Source organism: Rhagoletis pomonella, unplaced genomic scaffold, assembly GCF_013731165.1.
Source record: "Rhagoletis pomonella isolate Grant_MI unplaced genomic scaffold, Rhpom_1.0 Rhpom_scaffold_00008, whole genome shotgun sequence".
Classification (NCBI taxonomy): domain Eukaryota; kingdom Metazoa; phylum Arthropoda; class Insecta; order Diptera; family Tephritidae; genus Rhagoletis; species Rhagoletis pomonella.
In genome coordinates, this window is record NW_023458562.1 from 40,630,911 (window position 1) to 40,650,513 (window position 19,603).

The 19,603-nt window shown below is 35.8% G+C and overlaps 1 protein-coding gene across 1 annotated transcript in view; it reads left to right on the top strand.

Annotated features, from left to right (window-relative positions):
- Positions 1-19,603, top strand: part of LOC118744865 (probable serine/threonine-protein kinase DDB_G0282963) — a 122,974-nt gene that overhangs the window by 78,833 nt on the left and 24,538 nt on the right. The window lies entirely within an intron of this gene.

Sequence of the window (19,603 nt, forward strand, 5' to 3'; positions counted from 1 at the left end):
TACCTACCAAATCGGGGATGCTCTATCTTTTGGTGGTATTACTGACTACCGGTTTGGACCGGAAGTGGGTTAAATTTAGTTTATATTTTTTCGTTTTTCAGTAAGAACATTTGCACTTATTTCAGAAGTCCAGGACGATTTGAAGTTTGAAGGCCATTTAGAGGTTGAAAAGGGCACTTCCGAGAAAAAAGTTTTTGCGTTATTCAATAAACAGGTGGACAGGTGGTCTGGGTCAACTGAAATGAGTTTTCAGTGAAAAAATACAAAATAAAATTAAAAGATCTAATCTGCGCTGGTAACAGCATTTTTTAAACGACAATTAAATTTCCTGCTTCAGTTGTTTGTTAATACAATTTTTAAAGCAATCGATGAATTTGGGCCCTCGTTGGTGATGGCACAGTATTAGCTCGTATTGGATGAATATTGTTCATTAGCGTAAAACGTAGACATAAATCGATTCAGATGGCCAATCGTTAGAAGAAACTATCGTAGCAATCTAATGTGAATTTGTTTGAAAACACTTGGGACTTTTCGGTCAGCAAACATTAAGATAATGGACTTAAAATCAATGGCACGATGATTCCAATGACAAAGTCTCTCTACATAGGTTCGTCGTAAAACATACAAAATTCTTAATACGAACTAAAAGACTGAATAAACGTTCGCTTTCGGCAACAGTCACCGGAATAGTGCAGAAGATTCCGAGTGATGCACAGACATTACTGAATAATTGGTCCATCTTCAATTCGTGCAACTTGTTTAAGAAATTGAAACTGAGTTAAATTTTAGGACCCCAGATTTGCCTCATGAATAGCCTTTAAATTACTAATTTCTGCTATAAATCGATAGAGACGTCCACATCGTAAGCTTCACAAAAGTACGCTGCTTACTCTTGCAGGTTTTCTTCGTGCGTATTGAAAGATTTGTAGCGCGTGATTTTTGCTCATTCAAGCTCCTTGGATAAATCAGATAGTCTTGTCTTGTTTCCAATGGGGCATTTCAACAGAACTGATCTCCAGAATTATAATCCATTAATTCCTGCGGTAACTCGTCAGAATTGTGTGCTTCTTGCTTTACATCTATTTTCTTGGAACGTATTCTTGTTTCAGCCGTCAGATTCATATTTTAGTAGCTTCAAGGGATCTCTTTAGTTTAGTCAGACGAGCTGAACAATTTACACTAACAGACCAACGAGTTTGGAGCATACAAAATTCGTTGGTTTTTTATGCTCGCGCTCCATAGTTTCCATGTGCTTATTTTTTGAAATCATAGCCACCATTGAAATGTATCCTTCTTCTTTCAATTCATCACAGGATAATGTTTTTTCATACATACATACATATTGAAGAAAAACACACAAATCCATTTTCAATGTAATCATTTCTTTTCATGATTTATCATATTTGAACTTTTCAAAATTTGTTTATTTGTTTACCTTCCTGCCGTTCAACCGGGTCCGGGACAATAGAATCCCCTGACTCACTCTCTCGACGGGCTTGGTAATTCCATACGCTCACCAGGAAAAGCATCTAATAAGTTCAAGGGAAAAGTTGAGCTTTTCGGCTCTTGGACTAGGATCAAACCTTCTTAGAAGAAGGAGACAGACACGGAGCATGATTATAGATAGGGCTGCCAACTTGGCTCAAACCGTGCCATTTTTGGCCCTTCTTAATTTTCTTAATCTTAATTTTGCAATTGCCACAAAGTGCCAAAATAGCACTTTTGAAAAATAGTAATATTTCAATACATTTTTGTGAAATCCTTTGCATGTACTTCCTTTTCTCATCTAAAATTTTCTAATATTTTTTTATTTGGCACGTTTTGGTCCTTTTTTATCCTCAATATGGCACTCCATAGCTAAGTATGGTTGGCAGCCCTGATTGTAGGATTTTAGTAACTTTAACCCCCTAGTAGGCCAATTTTTTTATGAGTTGAAAAATTCAGGAATGGGTGATTTTAGCACGAGAAATCCAAAACTGATATCCATTTCGATCTGTGACAGTAACTTTTTCCTACAGGGGAGAAAAACCAAGACCGTCTGGAGACGGGCTCGCCGATATACTTACACATAGTTTCAGCTTTATCTTACACAATGTTGACCTACGAACCGGCAATGCCGTCTGCAGACGGTCAAAAATGCAAAACTGGGGTTTTATATGTCGGCAAGCCGGTCTGTAGACGGTCTGTGTTCGAAAGCAATTTTCTCCATTTCGAATGGTGACATAATTATAAAACTTATATTAAAATACGGTGCTTTTAACAACAAAATCCACCGAATTTTTTTATATCAAAAAATTTGTCAAAAGAAAAAATTTCTTTAATTACGAATTTACTAAATAGCAAGAAATAATTAATTTTAACCGTGTTTTCAAAATCTGTAATTAAACTGCCGATTAAAATATAACGGATTGACATAACGGATTAAAGTTTACTTCGCCGTAAGGGTACGAGTTTTGTCTAAGGATCGCGCCTTACGAATATAGAAAAAAATGATTATAGGTGCACTAAAAAGGTGTTTATTTAACGACCGTCTGGAGGCGGTTCTGCCTACTAGAGGGTTAAACTTCAACAAGTGTTTGTGTGAACCGATTGAGAATTGCGTAATTTGCATGAACTTCCAAATTATCTGCTGCTAGGGGTACTGTTATCTGCAAAAAAAATTGGAATCAAAGAGTATGAACTGTGATAGCTGAACCTCTGACGATTTAGAATTTAATTTGTAATTCAGTGGTTTTTGCATGTACGCCAAATAAACTGCAAATTGGAAAATTGCTCATAAACAAAACAGCTTCGCTGTTTAGTCTATTGCATTTTCAGTGTCAAAGCAAAACTAATTTATGCAACAACCTTATAAAACTATTGCAAAACATAAAAATAAAAATGCGGAAAACTAAATGTCAACACAAAATGTTGGAAAAAATTGTCTCACACTATACCAAATTGCATTTAAAATGGTCAAGGGGACTTCACATTTCCATTACATCACATCTTTAGTAAGTATTTTTCGCTTGAGGCGAATCAGAATAGCTCTGTGAGTTGAGTAAGCAAATCAAAATACCAGACTATTTACATTAGTAAAAAAAAAATTACAAAACTAAAGTTCAACAAACACTTTTGTCTACGCTAAATCTCAAGCGATGTTGATTGCCGATTGGTTCGCTCACTGCAACAGATCACGTCTCGACGTCATATCGCATCGTCACATCAAATCAACCTTTTGCCATAACAACAACAACAATGTAGCAATGCAACAAAGCCAAAACAATAACAACCGAGATGAATGCAGATAACAAAGAATACTGTTGGGGGGGAAGAAATAACGAAGCTTTGTGGCAAAGCGAGGGATGGAAATAAGTGGCATAAATGCGATGGCACCTTCAATTTAATTGAATCAGCGCATTGAATAGAAAAATTTATTTGTTTGTTTATAAATACTGCTTCATACTTGCATACAAATGTATGTATGTACATATTTATATCTTTTTATGCTTCCCTCGGTGGGGTAAGATCAAAAATTAGATCAAGAGTTAAACTGTACAATTGTGTTGTATACCGCTTTGCTTTCAATCTCTTCTAACATTTTCTTGCTTCAGTAGGGGTTGTGTAATATTGTTGACTTTTTTATGACGCTGTTGATTGTTGTTGATACCAATGCTGTTGCCGTTGATGCAATCAATTTAAATTGATTTTAATCAAATTTAATTTATTAATGTTGTTGCGCCATAAATTCCAGCAACCATTGCAAATTGCAGCAAGCAATGGGAGTAGAATATTTCTGCTGCTGCTACGGAAGGCGAACACATCACGAGATTGATTGCATTGATTGTTTGGCTAGTGGGTGCCTAGAGTCGCCTGCAGATGACATCAGTAATCAAGCGGCATAAAGCTTTACGCCGAGTGCTTGGTGTTGCCCACTAAAGGCGAGGCAAGACGAGAGTAGATAAATATTCCACTAGCCGCTAAAATTGTATGCATATTTATTCGCACACCGTCTTCAAAAGGGTCCCAACTGAAAATAGTACGTTCGTGAGAAAATGCGAAAAACTATTTCGTAGCACATGCTAATCATATGGGCAAGGGCGACTTTACCTTAGGTTTTTTTTAAAGAAATTATAACAAAAATTAGCTGCAGCTTTTGCTGAAAGGTAAATAAAATCTCTGTCACATTTTAAGCGCATAATTTCAAAAATGCCAAAATTTGAGTTGTGACTCTTTTGTAGACGGTGTGTGATACGTAAGTCCGTTCCCGATTTCTCTTTTCATTTTCTTTACTTAACAAAAACCTTCGTTTGCTCTTTTTGTCAGCTTTTATCTGCCCATTGACATTTGAGCTTCTTGCGCGCACGTCCCATCGGGGATTTCAATTGCTTGCCCGCTTATTGAGTTTTCTGCTAGAATATGAAGTTGATGGATTGAATTTGTGTGCTTTTAGGCACATTGCAGATATTATAATTACTTTGCTTATTTCATTAATTTCTAGAATTTAACCTACTAAGACACTTGAAATAGCAGTTTGGAAATTCATGTTTTTAGCATGGATTTTCCTTATTCATCTGCTTTCTCACATTATTAGTTTATTTATGCATATGGGACGATTCACGTCAAATGTCCCAAGCGCGCTGAGCTGAGAATGGGAAATAATATTTGAAAACTATGATTTCTATAAATTTGTGTACGGGCTATCCGATGGTGCTATGCGTTTTTCAAAATCTTCCCATTTTCATGGTGAAAATTTAAAACGAAAATTTCTTTGTAATTATTCTCAATGATGGTAATTTTTAATATTGTTTTTAGTTATCTTAATCGAAAAAGGGGACTTTTTTATTTTCGCGAATTATAAAGCGTTTTAAAGCGCGCTTAACCGCTTACTGTGCGCTTATTGTGAGAAATTTTCAAATCGATCGATACAAAAACGTCTGAGATAATGTGAGCTTAAATGACAATTGTGTAAAAATTTGCAATCGCTGTATGATGTTTTAATTCGTGCAAGTGAACATAGCGGTCGAGACTCGTTTAGCGGGCTCTAAAACGCTTTATAACTCGGAAAAATAAAAAAGCCTCTTTTTTTTAATAATGTTTATGTACATATATAAAAAAATCTGATCTTTCGATTGAGATAACTAAAAACAATATTAAAATGACAATAATTGAGAAAAATTACAAACAAATTGTTGTTTCGAATTTTCACCATGAAACAGGGTAAAATTTGGAAAACGCATAGCACCATCGGATAGCCCGTGCAAAAACTTACAGAAATCATAGATTTCAAATTATTTTCTTATATTCTGTCTGCTTCCCGGCAAGTCCAAAAGTAGCTTGTTTTCCACCGCTTAGCTCGCCTGGAACATTTGACGTGCATCGCCCCATATGTAAGAATGAATGATATCATAAAAAAATATCCACCTTAAGTTGCTCACTGAATCACCGGTCCTATTGTGCGCTGCTTAGGTTATTTTTACCTTGCAAGTTGCAAGATTGAATAAAAGATGTAAATTTGTATATCAGTCAACAAAAGAAATTTAACTCACTCGTATTTCAACGTACTAGTTCAAGAATGATAGAATACAAGATTGCGCCATTCAGAGAGGATTTTTGAGAATAACTTTTGTGCGACGTCACACTGGTGCAATTGCGAGAGAGAAATGCCAAAACGTGAGGAAGAATGGAAGAAGAAGAAAAAATGTTGCAAGGAGAATGTAAACAAGTTGCACAAGTGTCATGCAAATAACGATTCTGTCAAATTCGTTAAGAGAGGAATAGCGGTCCGAGATCGGCGCAACCTTTGTATTCTCTCAATCGTGGTACTAGTTTGTATTGTGGAATTATACCAGGTGAAGTAATTAGAGTGAGATGAAAGATTTTGACTCTGCCTTATTGGAAAATTTGCCCATAAGGCAGCCGATAGTCAAAAAATAAAGCCAGAAAGCTGTTTTATTACTTATCCTGTTTATTGCGCCGTGATGATCACCAGTTTGTAAAAGTTTAATATAATTTGCTAGTATATAATACTTCGTAAGAGAATTTCTCATTATTAAAGCCTTGCACTTTTCTCTTCCTCTTGGATCAAGTGAATATAAAAGTTTACCAAACTAAAGAACAATGCGCTCTTACATAATTTTTGTGTGCAGATAAGAAGCCAAATTAGTTACGGACCTTAATATTTGATAAATGATGGTGTTTTTTTTAAATATATTGAAAAGTTTCAAAATCTATCTGGTCATAGGCGGACAGGGCTACCGCAAATATAACTAAAGAGCTTAGATTGTCTGCGACCCTTTGCCTAAAAGTTGAAAAATGCACAGATAACAGATTTTCAGTATACAGGCCCTACTGCATCGAGCAGGATCTTCAATCACGGAAAACGTTGAATATTTATACGTTTCATGCCAATATTGTCATTAGTCTCATACAGTTTGTCATTCCATATTTTTCGGTAGACGTCGACCTTGCGAACAAAACCGTAGATACCAAAGTCTTTTAACATTTGTTCTTCCAAGTTGCATCGCTATATACATATATGTACATTAGACAGTTTCAAAAAACCAAAGTTCTTTTTTAACGCATACCTCATTTTATTGTTTTTGTCTTAAAAACTATCCGAATAAAATTTTATGTAATTCGGACCACGGCAAACCGTTCGCGTATTTTGCTAATTTACTCATTTTACATCTATATAAGACGATATTACCATACAAACAGTATTAGGGCATAATATTTAGTAGATCTGCGTTTTTGGTTTTTTTACCAGGTAGTCAGAATTTTACCCAAATCGACAAATCGAAATATCTATATTTCCAAATGTTTACAAAAAATATGGATACATGGACATTAGTTAAAAGAAAAATCAAAACAAGATTAGTTATACAGTGTTAACTGGCTGGAGTGAACACTCGATGCTACGAACACCTCGAAAGAGTGAACATGAAAATTTTTCCATTGAGTACTCTATAGAGTGAACAATTTTGTGTCTTTGTAGAGTGAACAAAATTTAAAACCAATTCCTTCCAAATTCAAAACTGTAACGACAAATTTAATAACAAAAAGGTGAATCCCTTCGGCAGGCCGATCACGTAAATCCCCGTATCAGGGATCTCAACTCGGAGATTCGGCAACTAGTGAACGTACATAAGCGGAAGAAGTGGGAAGACCATCTGAAGACCTGTAACTTCGCCTCTGGTGTGAGCAAGCTTTGGTCAACCGTGAGGTGATTGTCCACCGGGGAAACCGTCCAACAAAGGAGAGTCTTCTCGCCCGATAGCTATATAGAACTATTCAAGTGACGCTACTAGAAGACAAACGGTGGGCTGCGAAATACCTGAGTAGTCGTCAGTGATCTTTTGAGACAAATCGAGCAAACCTAGGAAAATAAAACAGCGAGTTCAACAGGGTGGCGCCCTTTCCCCACTACTGTTCAACATTTACATTTCTAAGCTCCCTCAACCACCAGAGGTAGTCTCGATTGTCTCTTATGCTGACGATTGCTCGATAACGGATATTTCACCGAGCTTTCTCGCTTCGTCACTGCACGGAGCCTAACCCTCTCCCCTAAGACAAAGAACAAAGAAACGTTGCTGGCAACGTACAAGGCAATTGGCCGCCCGGTTCTGAAGTATGCAACGCCTGTGTGGTTATCGGGGACTAGTAGGACGCAGTGGATGAAACTGCAGACTTGCCAAAACACGGCACTCAGACAGCGACAGGATGCCTTCTGATGTTGCCGAAACATCACCTGCGCAACGAGGCCAATATGCTCCCGATTAAGGAGCATAACACAATGCTCTGCAAGCAATTCCTAGTAGGGTGTCACCGTGTTAGGTACCCGAACAGACATCTGCTTGCGGAAGAACCCTCGCGACGGCACGTCAGAAGGCATCTTTATGAACTGGCGGGCGAAGTCCGGGATTCAAAAAACTACCTCTTGGCCCAACAGCCTACCGACAGTTATATAGACTCTCGATCTGTGTATGCCGTTCTGGGCACGCAACCACCAGACGTGGACGAGACAGAGCTTCGTCTGCCTCGGGAGACTCGGACCCCAAAGCCCAACTTCGATCTGGCTACTGCAGCAGGTTGAACTCATACTTGAGCAGAATAAATGCAGATGTGCCAAATGAATTCCCCGCATTCGGAGAGAAGCCCCATGACTCGCAGCATCTCTTCGCATACCCACTTAACCCCACCCTGCTAACGCCTCTGGCCTTATGGACAGACCCCATCGAGGCTGCACGCTTCCAGGGTCTACCGCTAATAGAGCTTGACGACAACGATAGAGCAACAACAGGAAACATGTGTTGGCATTGGCTGAGGGAAAAGACGACATTTCAGAGTTCTTAAAAATTTAACTTCAAAAGACGTACTGCGCAATAAAATTGATTTTAAAGAACAAAAAACTCAATCTGGATATAGTGAACAATCTGCATTTTATGAACTGGTCTTGCATTAATTAGTTCACTCGACCCAGATAGCACTGTAACTTTCGTTTTCCATTATCGTTGTCAAAAATGTCCTTTAAAGATATTATCGGTAAAGATCCTTAATTTTGAATGTATTTTGAAGAATCTCAGTTTAATTTAAATCCTATAAATATATATGTATAAGGATATTGAAGAATAAAATTTGCAAAAGATATTTTCATTTAACTCTTTCCCTGCATTTGTACAATATATTGTACATTTAATTTTTTGTAACATTGGAAGCGTGCTACTAAAAATCTTATTAATGTTTTTGAAAGCAAATTAAACTTTACGAAGCTTTGGAATGTCCCGAATAGTTTACGTAAATTTCAAAATCGAAAACGTTTCAAAAATATTTTTAGAATTTAATTTAAAAGTAGACCATTTTATAAAATTCCAGTGACACGCAAGTTGTGGTAATTTACTGTACAAAAAATACGTAAAATTCAAGTAAAATCGCTATTAAAAGCATATAGTATGGAAATATTAAAAGCATTTCATCGTATAAAAATGCTAAAATTAAACTATCATGATTTAAAATATTTTTCCGAGTGGTCAAAAAAAATGTACAATATATTGTACATTTACATTGAAAAGTTGTAAGTGTCTTGTACAATATATTGTACAATTGTCCGCAAAGGTTGTAGTTGAACAGGCAATTAGGGTGGTTTTTGAAGAGCTTGTGCGCTGTTGTTGCAGTAAAGGGTAGGTTTTTAATTTCTTGATCTACCGAAGGCAGAAAAACCGGGAAGGTTTATTAAAACGGGTCATTTGTATTTTATATTGTAATTGTATCTGAAATTTTCAAAATTTCTTCTCATGGAGAAAATTTAAAATTTTTTAATGCAAATCTTAACTTAATACTTAAATACTTAAAAGGATATAAAATATTCATTCCAACATATCTTCAGTAAAATCAATTATCTTGTACATACAAAAGTTCATTGTCAATGAAATAAAAGTTGTATTCCGTCAAACTTAGTGAAATATTTATTGAGCTTTCTTCGGTGCTTTTACTCCTTTGCGGACTTTTGTACAATATATTGCACAAATTTGAGGTAGCCCTAATAGCTACCCAAAACAACTTTTGGATATTTTTTTCTCTATGAACCTTGTTATTAAGAGGAAAAATTTTTATATTCATCAGGGACGGATTTGACCGGAAAGGGTTAATTAATTTCTTCTATGTCCTTGGGTGAAATCATGCCGTCTTTTGGTAAATTTGTAGATGCGGGTTTACTAAGAATGCGTTCAAATATGAGAAACTAGAGCTGTCAAACTATCGATAGTCAAGTCCATCGATGTTTTACGATAGTCTTAAGGGTGATACTATCGATAGTATCGACCCATTTCATACGTATGTTTTTCTAAATCCATTTATTTTTCGTTATCTTGCTATTATAAATTTGCTTATTTTAAAGGCTGACGGTTGCATTTTAGTATCGAGAAATATTGATAGAAATTCATTCGTCGTGTAAACAGTCAAAAAGCGATTTCAGAAATTTTCCCTGCAATTCGCCTTTCGGAAATAAAAAAATTTCTTTCGAAAAATACTTTACATGCAGGTGCCACTGCTCATACAATTGCTTTCTGAAATTTCTCAATTTGACAGTCTTTTAAAATATATACTGCGTTGCCACGTCTGGCACGCTCTTAAGACGGCAATGTAACCTCTGCTATTTCCACGCTTAAAATATAAAATGATGCTTTTCAAAATAATGCCATGAACCAACTAAACAGATCACCAAGCACGGCAACCGTGTATTTGTAATTGCATTTGAGAAAAAAATAAGCTCTGATCCAATACTTTTCGTAAAAAATCCTGTAAAACTGTCAAACAGCAAAATTACTCTCTGAAGTGAGAGTAAAAATGAGTAACAACAAAAAGTACGGGAACAAAAAAACCATTTTCCTGTAAAAACGTCAACCAGTGATTGCTTGACACTTTTCATGATTTTACCAGAAGAAAAAGTTCGGGTAAAATCTTGCAACTTCATTCTCTACACAACTCTCCAAAAGTCGCTCTCCTTTACAGGATTTTGGAGGATTTCGGAGTACCGGAACATTTTTCCTGTAACTTCCTGCAAGTTCGTGTAAAATCCTGTAAGTTCATGGAGTACTGGATCAGAGCTATAATAGTTGATAACGTCATTTTTTAATCGGTTGTTTCATTCACACTCACGGTTTAATTCCGTGTCATTCACATGGCGGCGAAAAAACTACGTCACTGTAAAAAAAATTATTTTTTTCTCGTACTCCGTCCTGGGTGATCTTTATTCGTTCGTTCAGGAAACAATGCTGCCAAGTTTTGTTCTCTTTGAACCAATACGTGCAAATGTCAAAAACTAGGAAAGATAATACGCTATCAATGAAACGATAGTGGCGATAGTAGTAAAACTATCGATAGTTATTTCATGTGACCAGACTATCGATACTATCGATAGTATCGTCGATAGTTTGACAGCTCTATGAGAAACATATCGAATTTTTCGCATATACATATTGCATATTAACTAAAATTTCAACTAAGAGTCGGCACGGGTTATCGTTATCCTACTGCCATAATACTTCACAAACACTTTAGGCTAAAAAGCACAAATATAAAGGGTATGCATATAAAAATTTGCAAACAAGTTTTTTTCATATATTTTTGGGACAGTGGGCTGGGCTTTATTGCCTTTTAGTGCTGGGCGTTATTTCCCCTTCGAAATGCAAATAACGCCCGCGAGCTTTGATGCTTTTTTTTTTAGGAAATAAAGCCCATAGGCGTTATTTTCGCGATTCCCGTTAAGCACTCGTTCAATGTTCTAATAATTTACAAAATTGTTAAGTAATAAAAATGATGACTTAAGTTGATTATAACATTTTCTAATGTTATTTCCAACATCCCAACATTCGAAACATCCCTAATATACATGTATATATGTTAAACTTATAATGGTCAATTATTTACAAGTAAACGTACTCTGTAACGGCAATCTTATGTTCAATATAACTCAGGATATGTTTACTCACCTTTTCATATAAAAATATCTGGTAAGGCTCACTTCCATCAAATTCTTCCACAAATTCACTATTTAAATAATCTTAATGACCTTAACGGTAAATAAAAACCTTGCACACATTCATTCATACCAAAATTGTTGTCAAACTGGCTGCACGCGCTGCAATGATAACACCAGTAATAAAAGCTACCGACTTGCATTACTCTCCTCCACCGCATACGCCCTCGGCAATGGCTTTGCGAAATTTAAGACCACAGAAGTTGTAGAAGTTTAAATGCTGCTTTACAAAAATGCTTGGCGGCGAGCAGCAGCCACTTGGACTGAACACTGGCACGCTTGGCCGCTTGAGTGCTTGTAAATGAAAACCGAGCAATGCTGACGGCAAAATAAAAATAAAATAAAAAATCTAACAAAAAAAGTAACTTCATGTTGGCCAAACTGGCTTCACCGCCAATGCATCTTGAGCAGCCCAACTAAAGCTACCAAGTGCGGCTGTCATAGAGACTTCTAATTCCCAGACTGACCAAGTGGCCAACAAGTTGCCGACAGCCATGGCTGCATGGCTTGTCCGCAGCTACAACTTGCAACACGCCGCCGGTCATAAAAACTTGCATTCGCGCTGGAGCGTTGCGGGAGTTTAGTGGCGCGGTGTGTGCAGCAGTTTTACTAAAGACTTCTTATAAACTAGGTGCCAGCAGCCATCTAATGTTGCAACTTCTACTTTGATGCCGCTGCTGCAACTTTTTCCACTGCTCTTTCACTGCAATCTGGTTAGCAAATACATCGCATTTCTTTCTATGCTATTGAACTCCAGACAACTTTTCTACTAAATCAGTTCGATGGCAGACGCTCGAAAGTGTACAACATAACCGATAACCGATTTAACACAAAACAAACCGACAGGCGGAAAAAATTTTGGGGTGTCAGAATATTTGCAAAAATCTCTGGAAAGAAACTTGTCGCTTTTGATGTTTTTTTTTTGTGAGCGCCAGTGACCGAGAAATGATTATACTTGAAAACATAATCCGCTTATTTTGATAGAAAATTTGATAGCTTTTCGTTAAGAAGCAAAGTGGCGAGAGTGGAAATGTGTAACGGTTTCGTTGATTGCAAGTCGTAAAAGTGTCATTTTAAAAATCATTCACTTATTGAAAAGGATTTACAAACATATGTATGTACATATATCTGTTGTGTTAGTTAGTCAGTGTTTTACGGCATTTAGTGACGCCGTGTAAAAGTGTCAAAGAGACGCGTAAACATTTCAAGAAGGAAGAAATTTTATTTGCCCATTTAGCCTTATTTGGGAAATCATAAGTGTGTTTTCGTACCTCAATTCATGAAACGGCAGCTACATAACTGCTCTATTTAATGATACGATTTTTATATTGAAGACTTGTTACTTAAACATTTGCTTTTGTTTGATATTAATGGGCTTTTAACAATTATATTCAACAATTTTAGTGAGCTTGAGGCCGTTTTTCAAATGAAAAATGAATGAAATTTGTGGAAAAACATCAATAATTTGGAAATGTAGACGTTATAGCTGCTATTTAGGAAATCACCACATCTTCTCATCGGACTCCTTCATCGAGTAAACTGGGATATGAACTCCCAATTTCGGCATTCAAGGCCAGTGGTCTACCCATTGAGTTAAGTTCGCCAGGTAAAGTACAAATCCCAGTGAACTCGATGAAGAAGTCTGATGAGGAGAGATGGTGATCTCCGAAATAGCAGCTATAACTTCGACCTTTGTAAGTTATTGATGTTTTTCACAAGCAAAATGAAATTGTTGAATATTTGCATATAATATAATATTATATTTTTTACCAAAGTACTTATTTAAAGTTAAATTTTTCATGATGAGATTTCAAAATTAATAACTAAAATAGAAATTAACAATAGAATAACAGAAGACTGATGAGGAGATGTGGTGATCTCCGAAATAGCAGCTATAACTTCGACCTTTGTAAGTTATTGATGTTTTTCACAAGCAAAATGAAATTGTTGAATATTTGTATATAATATTTTTTTTTACCAAAGTACTTATTTAAAGTTAAATTTTTCATGATGAGATTTCAAAATTAATAACTAAAATAGAAATTAACAATAGAATGACCGAAATACCTTTCTCTAAAGATGTTTCGTTGTGAAAAGGCTCAATTTTCGATGCACTAATTCTCATACACAAGCCAATATTATTAAAATCTGCATAGATTTGAAAATGGTTTCGTTAAAAAAGGCAGTTAGAGGCATAAATTGTTTCAGAAAATAACGTATGTATAGTATATCTATACTCGGGAACATCGATACTGAAATATCCTTGCTAACACAATTTAATCTTCCACTTAATCCGCAGAAGTTTATAATATTTGTTGGCCCCTGATAAAATACTTTGTTTAATATTTTCGTAAAATGTTTTAACCCTCTCTCTCGCTCCTTGAACGAGCATCTTCACAAAATGACTAATGTACTACCACACCGCAGGTCCTGGGTTCGATCCCAAGTCCAAACAACAAATAATATTTGAATAGCCAATGTGTTTGCATGTACTTATATAAAAAAAAATATATGTGGGACCAAAAAGTAGAGGGTAGGAACTGTGGCCAATGGTGATCATCTGTTACAACCATGCAGAGTCCGCAAAAATCTCCGGAAGCATCGTCCGGAAGATGCATCAGACCAGGCCGAGCATACTTTGAAATGCCATCAAATTTATTATATAGTGCAATTGAGAAGTGCATGTGTAAAAATTTCATAAATTTAATGAAGGCAAGTTTTGCCCACGCAGCAGTACATAGCATCCATTTAGGCGCTTGGTGTTAGCAGCCGCGTCCAGGTGGATAAAAATGCTTGTGGACTACCATTCAGGGATACTTTGGCCCAGGCTAAAATGGCATTTAGAAACAACGCTTTATTCCATAGCCGTTAACACCATAAATCGCTGCCAAATCGAGCACAGATATCCACAATCAACGTACGAACACACAAATTTATCACATTATATACGTACATGTGAAATACGCTTCGCATGCGGATCTAAAATTCTATTGGAAAATAAGTCAGTATTCAAATAGTTCACAAACTGCGTTGGTTCGTGCAATGGCGGTGAATTCGTTGGTGCGTTTGACTAAGGTAACCCGGAATAAAGCACGAAGAATGGTCTAATGAATACTTTTCCGAAGATTGGAATCTCAGTCTTTTTTCTCAATTGTTTCAAAGGGGCATCCTGCTTTTTGCGCCTATTGCCATGGGATAAACCTATTTAGCATTGCATCGACGTCCTATCGACGATTCTGTGCGAAAGATTGAGTACCTCTATGAATCAATTGATTGAACCCTGATAAATCTACCTTTGACTTGAATTTAACTGCTCATCTAAGAAATTTTCCTTTATAACCAAACGGAAGCACTATCTATTTTAAAGCGGCTTTTTATAGCACGTAGGGGAGCTGCTTCTACGACGCCTTGTCTAAATTTGGATACGAAATTTACAAGGGTTTACAGAAATTTATATCAAAATATATTATACTCCTATACCCTTTCGCAAGCACCAATAACGAAATAAGAAAAAATTCTCGTACAAGATACCAGAAACAGGCTCAATTTAAGAACATAGTTTTAAGTGAAGAAGCTTATTAGGGCTCTACGTACATATGTAAGTAGTATTTAATGTTTGGCGTTACAATTTGACTAGACGAAGAGTAGTTAAACCGCAACTATTTGTGTGTTCCACCTTATTTTATTCTATTAATAAATTGTTTAAAAAATGTTATTTCCAACTCACTAAAAATGTTCTATAATTATGTCCAGCCACTAATGATTAGCGAATTCCAATATCTCTGCTACATCGCCCTCTGCTATCAATATCTTGTCTAGCAATAAATTGCCTTAAACAGGATATTGCCGTTGTTTATGCCTCCATAACCCCAACTAGCTGCATAGTCGTTAATTCCTAAGTACGCTTGTGTGGGAAAGCTGTTGCAACGTCGTTACAACAGAGTCGACCCAATTCAGCGCAAATATGGCTAGACAAAAAACAAAGAATAAGGAGTTTTGGCAACAGCGGCGACTGCAGAATCTCCTACGTCATTCAACGCAGTTGCATGCAACAGCTAGCCGACACTCAACGCAATAGTTTGCGGCAAAATAGAGTGACCAGCAACAGGTTTCTTTTTTGGCGCTATCGTTTATGGCGAACTTTAATGAAGCTAATAAAATTTTGTATCATAAAAGTTTTGTGACTGGTAGAAATTCACAAAAGTGGATGTGGGCACGTGCTTATACATGCTTATGTATGTAAATATATTCGTCAGAATTGTGGAGAAATTTTAATGGAACACAAGTATGCTCCTCATATAAATTAATATAGTATATCTAATACATATATCGACATATTTAAAAATACTCATTCTATTCATACAAAATTGCCAATAAATATATCCGGTAAAGCGCTGAAACAGGAAGCTTATTCAAAGCTCGAAGCCAAGCAATCTGACGGTTTCTCTTGCCGCTCACTTGATATTAATTAAAAATATCAGTTATGCATTTGTTAAGTTGGTAAATAAGTCGATAACGTTAAAGAAGCACACTTTATACTTTTATTTCTGTGGTTTTTGTTTTTGTTTTTGTGGCGCAGTTATTGGAGCGCTGCAAGAGTTGAGTGCGAGGCAACGCCATTGCAACATTAATCCCAGTAAGCTACAAACTTATTTATAGTACATATTTTTGCAGCGGCTACTTATCAAAGTATGAATGTATGTATAGGAATGTAAACTATCAGTTTCCATATGTATACATCTGCACATACAGTGGCAGTCACATCAATAGTACCCGCATTTCAAAGAGATATTGTTTAGCACCTATGTTTATTTATTTAATTTTAAGAATTTTCAGTTAAATTGCAGTTCATTCTCTAACAAAACTCATATAAACCCAAGCTTAAAACTTTCTAAAAAACTAAAAAAAAAATCAACCAACCAATTGCAAAATTTTTTCTCAGAACTGTTAGAATTTTTTTGAGCAAACAGTTTTAAAATCCATTCAATTTTAGTGCAATAATGTACAAGTTTCAGGTGGCTAAAAATTATGTACTCGAAAAATTCTAATAGTTGGATGAATATTTTTTGAACTTTTTTGTAGTTTTCTACAACGTTTAAATCTTGGGTCTATATCATGATTCAATAATAAAAGGTTTGCTCAACTTTCTCGCTCCCTCTTGACAAATACGGCTCTCTTAGCAAGGCACTGTGTGTGGGTTCGTGTGTGCCCAATATCAATTTAAAATGAAGTCGCTAATGATATGACCGATACTGTAGGTGGGTATCTGCACACCGTCGTGCCGTCAGCAAAGTGGAGCAATTAAAGCTGGAAATGTAATGCAAAGAAAGAAAGCAAACAAACAAATGCATAGACACTGTTGAACAGCAGCGCACGCGTAGTCCAGTCATTTAGCGCAGCCGCTTGTGGCAAGTTATGGCACCACACTCATATTGACCAGAAATTGGGGAACATTCAGCCGCACAAATGTACGAAGTATGCATGTACATATGTATGTGCATACGTTTTATGTACATATATTGGTTTATAAGTTATTTGGTTAGCGGGTGTTTGTATCACTTGCATTGGACCCACTGTGTGCTCCACCGATGGACCAACAGGCTTCAGTAATTGTTGCTATACCAACTCATTTGACGTAACACGAAGTACGAACTCCATAATTAAAATAAATACGTTAATTTAAGGTAAAGTTTGCAGAAAATATTGTTGGTTATTTTATTGCAGCAATGCTCCAAATGTTGTTGCTTTTAGCTATACAAAACAAAAAAAAGGCAGGGTATGATTGGTAGAGAGAGGCAAATAATCTGCCACCTGGAGTTTCAAATAAACTTGGTCAATAGTGTTGGCAATTGGCAATTGAGTTTAAACGAAATTCGAAACCGTTGAGTCTATCTTTGTTTAATTTGTTCAACATTTTGGCTTGGGAAATTTCACCCGATCAATCTTAAAAAGTTTTGTGAAACGATAATTGTATATCGACTGCTGAGTGGAAGATCGACCTATCGCGACAGCCAGTTCGAAAACGCCCTATCTCAAAATACTTTTCAAGAACGCCCTATTTCAGAGTTTTATTGAAAAACACGCTATCTCAGAATTCGGTTCAAAAACGCCCTATCTTTCTTCAAAATGTATTGAAAATGTGCTGACATAGGGCGTTTTTGAATCGGCAGCTGAGATAGGGCGTTTTTGAAACAAATTCTGAAATAGGGCGTTCTTGAAAAGTTTTTTGAGATAGGGCGTTTTCGAACTGGCTACCGAGATAGGTCGATCTTCCACTCAGCACTCGATATGTAATTATTTACACATAAATAAATGAAAATTTTGCGTAAGCAATAATTCATAACTACACATTTCCATTAACATAACACTAAGCTCAACCGCGTTGCAACTGGCTGACTTCGACTGACTCAAACTTACAACATTATCTCACTTAACACAATTGCAAATGATATTTGAGATCGGTTAAAATTGTGATTATGCAAGATAGATACACTGGCTCAGTATCTGCATGCTGCCACTCTTAACGTCAGGGATGGCGTGAATATTTGCATTCGCATTCGTTATGCGAATGATTCGTATCATTTTACACATTCGCATTCGACATTCGCATTCGCATACAATGATACGAATGTTTTGCGAATGCGAATGTGTACATGGGCAGAGAGTCCCCTCTAATATTGTTGGAAGGGTTCTAACAGCCCGATTCTGTGAACTTGATAAATCAAAATTTTTTATAATTTGTCAATTTTTTATTATTTATCAAGAATTGGAATTCTAGCACAGAAATATATTAAAGCTCTTTTTCTTGATAAATTATCAAGATTGAAAATGCTATTGACAAGCGTTTACAAATTGAAATTTCATATGAAAATTAAAAAATTTGTTTCTATCATTTAAATTCTGAATATGCCGGCATTCGAATCTGGGACACACAGAATTTATAGCCGAAATCTCTACTTACTCGACCACGGCAGTCAAAAGCTTTTTTGCTTTTAAATATACACTGCCGGAACAAAGTATTGGCACTGCAAATCTTTCACAATATATGCAACAATTTTTATTCTAATATTTTTCCGCCAATTTTGTATAAAAATATGGTTCATTCAACAACAAAAAACATAAAAATATAATTCCTAGACTTTGTGCAAAAATCGCGAAAATTCAGTAAATTTTCATCAAAATTTTCAACTTTTTAATCAGATTTAAACATAGCGATTTTTGTGAAAGTATTAGCAAATTTCAGTACATCTAAAGTTTCAAAGCATTGTTTAATTTTACTTGAGAATTGTCAAAATCGGCAAATCCCAAGAAGCGGTTTCTGGAACGTTCCACATTTGTTCGCTACATCGTGATGTGATAAAAAGGAAAGCTTGCAGCACTCCGCAAGGTTGCAGAAATCTTTCAAAATATGTTCGAAAATATCTTGATATGGAAGGAACTGCTATGGAACTGCTTTACACTGTCAAGGAAAAAAATTGCCAAAACTCAACGCAATTTTTCTTTCTTGCACTTTATTATACTAAAATTAATTTTTTTTAGATTCTAATTAAAATGTTTACAATTTAGGTGAAAACTTGCAGAACTTTTTAATTTTTGTACAAAGTTTGATACAAAACCTGAGATCTAGGTACCAAATTTTTTTGAAATCTACCACATTTTTTTCCAGATTCTACCACACTATTTTTTTGTAAGACCGATCACTGGTGAAAAGGCAGCAAAATTTTTTTTGAAATATTGGCTGCGTTTCTTTATACATTCCAGATAATCCCATTTCACAGCCAGAATAAACAGAATGCGTTTGAAAAATATGTTAACATATCATCAGGAACGTTCTAAAGAATAAGTAAACAAAAAAGTTTATTCCAAACGTTCAGAATGAATAACGAAATGCAGCCATTATGCCCCTTTTTCCTTTTGACTACTACATTAAAACACTGTGTAGGTTAAGCACTCGTTCAATGTTCTAATAATGTACAATTCTTTGGGCTCTTGGCTCAAACCTTATCCATTCGTCCTGAAATATACTAGCCAGAAATGCGATTGCTTTATAAAAAATAAAGATAACCATTTTGAAATATGAGTATTTTT